We start from the raw sequence: 5826 nt of genomic DNA on the forward strand, positions 1-5826 counted from the left end.
TTCAAATCAGGTATCAGATATTTTCTGTTCACTTTCTCTGTACAAGTATTCATAAAAGTTCCTTGTCTCTGCTTATTTTGAGATAATATGTATTTGCCATTTATATACGGGTTGATATATGTATACAATACATACATTGTCAGTGCCTTGTATAACTAGCATTTTAGTACATGTGAAACAATTATTGGAATACAGTGAACCTTTACCCATATGCACAAACTGGAAATTGGAAAACGTGAAAAACTTCATGAAATCCCAAAAAAGTTTCTATTAACTATTTATCTGGTAGAAAATGGTACAGTTTCAATTCTTTGCACCCTTTGGACAGGAGTTATAGGAATATAAAATGTATGTATTTGTGTAATTCAGGGTTCTCATGGGTCATGGAATTTCTGGAATATCATGGGATTTTAGAAAGTTCAGACATGGAAAGTCAGGTAATTTTATCATTTTTGGACCAGTCATGGAATATCCGAGAATTTTGTTGTAGCAGTTTAAAATTTACTTGCCAAAATACATTAATACAAATATACACTGCTCAAAAAAATAAAGGGAACACTTGGTCATAGGAGTATAGCATCAAGTCAGTCACACTTGTGGGATATTGATATAACTGGCCAGTTATGCAACAGAGGTAGTTGTGAATCAGGTTCACCTGCTTTGATGTCAACAAAATTTACTAGAGGGCCAACTATGAGACAACCCCCAAAAGGAATGGTTTTACAGGTGGTGGCAACTGGTAATTTTTCCATCTTTATCCTTCTTGACTGATTTTTCACTAGTGTTGCATTTGGATAGTGTCAGTGTTACTACTGGTAGCATAAACCAGTATCTGGAGCCTACAAAGGTTGCACAGGTAGTCCAACTCCTCCAGAATGGCATACCAATATGTTCCATTGGCAGAAAGATTGCTGTCTCCCAGCGTAGTCTCAAGAGCATGGAAGAGATTCCAGGAGACAGGCAGTTGCTCTAGGAGAGCAGGGCAGGGTGCAATGAGGAACAGTAGGAGCCCTGCTAGAGCCCTACAGAATGACCTCTAGCAGGTCACTGGTGTGAATGTCTCTGGCCACACTGTCAGAAACAGACTTCATGAAGGTGGCCTGAGGGCCCGATGGCCTCTAGAGGGACCTGTGCTCACTGCCCAGCACCGTGGAGCTCATTGGACATTTGCCATAAAATACAAAATTGGCAGGCCTGCCACTAGCGCCCTGTGCTTTTCACAGATGAGAGCAGGTTCACCCTGAGCACATGTGACAGACATGAAAGGGTCTGGAGATGTCGTGGAGAACATGATGCTGCATGCCTGCAACATCATTCAGCATGACCGGATTGGTGGTGGCTCAGTGATGGTCTGGGGAGGCATACCCTTGGAGGGATGCACAGACCTCTGTGGGCAGGACAACGGCACCCTCACTGCTCTTAGGTATCGGGATGAAATATTCTGACCCTGTACTGGTACAGTGGGCCTTGGGTTTCTCCTGGTGCACAACAATGGCCACATGTGACAAGATTGTGCAGGCAATTCCTGGAGGATAAATGAATTCATACCATTGACTGTCCCCCACACTTCCCTGACTTAAATGCAATAGAACACCTCTCGGACATTATGTTTTGGTCCATCCAACACCCTCCTTTCATTTCTTAACACATTAACCAGTCCATATCAGCATAGATATCCAGCATGATGTATCTGATGTGATTTCAAAGTGTTCCTTTAATTTTTTTGAGCAGTGTATTTCCTCTCAGAATTGGTGTATATCTGGTTATTAGCTTTACTGCTTGCTTGAGTAGTTGTGGTTAGCCTAACATTGTTTATTCAATGCCCATGTATTCACCTCCCACTATACTGTACTATGCGACTGTTATGAAATCTTTGGTCAGTATATTTTAACCTTCATTATATAGTAGGTCATGGAAATGCAGGGTTTTTTTGTTAGGGGAAAAGTCATGGAATTTTACATTTCACTTAAGAGTGGGAACCCTGGTAATTATTGTATAAATCAATTGAGGTTTAAGGTGGAAGCCATGTATAAGCCATTTACTCATCTTTATACATGCATTTGTTTAGTCTTTTTGAACACAATTTGACAAAGCTTAAAGTAAGAGTAGGCTAAATTAATGAATTTATAGAATTCTATACATTTATAGAATAGTATCCTTATTTCTATTATTTCAAGGCTTTGTGTCTTCTAACAAGTTGACAGAATGCTTTATTGAGTATAGAATTATGGCCAAACAATTCATGTAGTTAATATGACGACTCTTGGTAACATTTCCCAATAGACACAATTTCCCTCTTACCACCTTCTCCCCCCAAAGTCCTAATTGTTCATCACATAAGGTCTGTTGATACCACTGAATACAAAGGAAGATATGCAATTGGTTGGGAAAGAGCTGGCTGAGATGGAGCCCCCAGGGGCGACAGTATTGGGCTTGTAACCAATAGCAGCAGCTGCTGCACTGAAATATAACCATGTGGGTGCACCCAACAGGGCTAAAGAGAAGTTAACTGACAAAATATCCTCAAGGGTGAGTTTAAGCAGGAGCAGATTATGTCTTGCGGGCTGGCAGAAAGCTTCAGCCTGTATTGGGGAGATAAGAAGCAGCCAGGGGGAAGTGAAAGGAAAAGATGACAAGGAAACGGGGGGTTTGGGAAAGATCGTTGGGTTTGAGAGTTGTGGTTGCTTACACGAGTTGGGTTTCTATGAGGTGACTAAATGTCTTGTCCCATCAAGATAAACTGATGTTCTACCAACAGTTCTCTCCAAAGCCACTTCCATCGGTGGGGTCGTTTGTATGCCAGCCAAGAACAAAGTTGTAATATGTGACAGTATATGACCATTCTGGTATCTTACTTGACTGGGCATGACCTCGGAGGGACCTCGACCTATAATAGGGTAGGTGATCCACTAAAAAAACATTCCCTCCCTGGCCCTGTCCTTTCTCAAAGCGCTGGTTTTGAGGGCTCCTTGCCACACTGGAAAATCCAAAGGTCATCAATTCACATAACCTGCTCCGGTATTACCCCCTTAAAATACTCACCAATCCAGTTATATTCCCATGGGCCTCTGCACCATATTCTTGTTCTGGCCTTACATGATAAGGTGATTCCGGTTCATGTTCCAGCAGGATCCTTCCATCTCTGGTCTCACGGACTTGCCTGATGAAAGCTGAGACACCACAGCGTAGAGTTCTGGTTCCCAACGTGGCCCTAACTTTCCCCTTTGAGTGGCAACAGAAGTTAAGCACCAATACTTAATCTAGGCAGATAGATAGATAGATAGATAGATAGATAGATATTTTATTGATCCCCAGGGGAAATTCAAGGTCACAGTAGCATACAGACAACACACACACACACATTCACTAACAGCAGAAAGTAATTAAAAGTATATAATATAAAAACACAACTAAGCAATAAGGACAGTAGAAGATAAATATATACTAAATACTAAATATACTAAAATACAAATTATACTAAATAACACAATTCTAAAAAAACATTATCCACATAGTGGGTGATTAATCAAACAAGATGCGCTTGCAATGACTGAGGCAGGGACTGAGCCTGTGATTCTCTGTGCATAAGGTAAGGTAAGGTGCTCTGTGTGAATGAGTGTCATGGTGATGGTGCAAATGAGTAAGTCAAACAGTGCAAGATAAAGAATAAAGTCTATATATCTATATACATATAACTATATTAAGGAAGGTATAAGTGTGGTCACAGTTCGGCTGTGGCATGGAGGGAGGGGTTGTGCATATGTGCTAATATAGCACGCAAACAGTGAGGCAGAAGACAGTGGTAAAAAGTGGCTAGTGGACAGACAGTTCAAGACATGGAGGTGGTGAAGAGGCAGACAGACAGTGGTGTGTGCCACTATTTGTCTCTTGCCTCTTGTTCAGCCATCTCTGATCTTCTGTCTGTCTTCACTGACTCTTCTGCCTTGAAAAGTGCAGCTAAACTGCAGCTAAAATTGTGTTCCTTTTTTTAGAGGACCGTGAAGAGTAACAGGAGGTGAGTAGAAGAGAGAGATGGGGTGGGATTGGGGGAAAAAATAGTGGGTTGGAATCGAACCCTTGGACCCAAATGTGGTAAGAAAGCTGCCCCTTGCACCACAGTTCCCCCCCATGGAGTGAAGCTCCTTAATCCACTGCTAATGTCACCCTTTTTGCTACTTGACAACCTCTGACTGGGAAAATGCAACAGAGAAACAATGCATGCCAGTTTAATTTAGCCTGGCTCACATCAGGCCGATTCTCAAATCTCAGTTGAGATTGAGAATGGGTCCTGGGAGTGGGGACCCTTCATTCACTTCCGATTTCCCAGGGATGTAACCAGCATTGAAATCAAACTTAAATTGATACATTAAACTCTTACCAAATATTTTCTGGAAATACAGCAAACACATCTTCTTTCTTGTAAGTGAATGTTGCAAATGCCTTTAACTCAATTCCAAAAAAAAACATGTCCATGTTTAACGCTGACAACATTTGTAAAGCGCTTTTCACGACACTCAAAGCGCTTCACAGTGAAAGGGGGAACCACACTAACCACCACCAACTGATGGCATTAGTGCAACCATTCTTCTTTCTCTCATAATATGACCCATGCCAGGGGTGGTGGTAGCGTAGTGGCTAAGGAGCTGGGCTAGCATGCAGTAGCCTAATAAGTTGTAGGTTCAATATCCGGCTTCGTTGTGCCCTTGAGCAAGGCACTGAACCCCGAGTTGCTCCAGGGACAATAGCTCTTGTAATATAATTGAATTGTGTAATTCGCTTTGGATGACAGTGTCTACTAAATGACTAAATGTAATGCAAAAAGTTTGAATATATTTTTTATCAAATTTATTTTATTAACAACACCTTCATTTTCATGGTCCCTACTGTCTGCCCCTAAAGTATAGGGCCCCTGGGCTGCTGCCCTTGTGGAACACTGGATAAGATGGCTATGATAGAGGACCCCTCAACTCAGCATTAGCACTTGGCCCTGCATGGCCCTGATCAGATCCAAGCTGAATGCAGTGCTTCACGAGCCGATACAGTAGAGCTTGGGCAGGTTTTGGTTTTGATTGGTAATCTTCATCTGTTCTGGAACCATCACACTAGTGGACCCATTGTGTGGATCCGCTCTGGACAATGCATGCATCTCTGTCACAGAAAGGTTGGTGGGGGCAATGAACTCTGAATATGTAGCATGCCGTGGCCTACTGGTTAGCGCTTCGGACTTGTTACCGGAGGGTTTGATCCAGTGAGGGAAATTTGGTCTCTGCATTCATCCCAATCCGTAAATTAGTGAAACACACTCAGCACACAGTGAACACAGTGAGGTGAAGCACACACTAACAGCGACGCTCGGGGAGCAGTGAGGGGTTAGGTGCCTTGCTCAGGGTCGGGGTTCGATGAAATTTATTTATATAATCCTTTTGTATCTAAAGGAAAAAAATTTTGCAATGGTTTAAATGCAGTTATCTAGTCCAGGGGTTCCCAACCTTTTACATTACATGGACCGGACAACAGTTGTCATATTTCTGACGGACCGGTGGCAGGGACCTTGGAAGTATTTTGTGAGAGGGGGTGCAGATCATATTAGCTGGGGTCCAGCTATTAACTAAGCCTAGCTGTTAACTAAGCCTACATCATTTTAACACAGTTTGGGAGGGGCAGAAATACCTGAAGAGAGCAGGCAGGGCCAGACTATTATTTTAGGAGAATTAAGCCATATAGTTTACCACTTACTTTGAACTTACCCAGGTTTGTCACTAATCCGCGTACTTGGAATTTGCAATGTTGCGATCATAACAATGAACACAAATTCAGCCAATCCCC

The sequence above is a fragment of the Alosa pseudoharengus genome, unplaced genomic scaffold (assembly GCF_046254945.1).
Source record: "Alosa pseudoharengus isolate Yale_2024_CS ecotype anadromous, Long Island Sound unplaced genomic scaffold, YU_APseudo_1.1 YU_APseudo_1.1_scf_12, whole genome shotgun sequence".
In the NCBI taxonomy this organism is placed as follows: Eukaryota; Metazoa; Chordata; class Actinopteri; order Clupeiformes; family Clupeidae; genus Alosa; species Alosa pseudoharengus.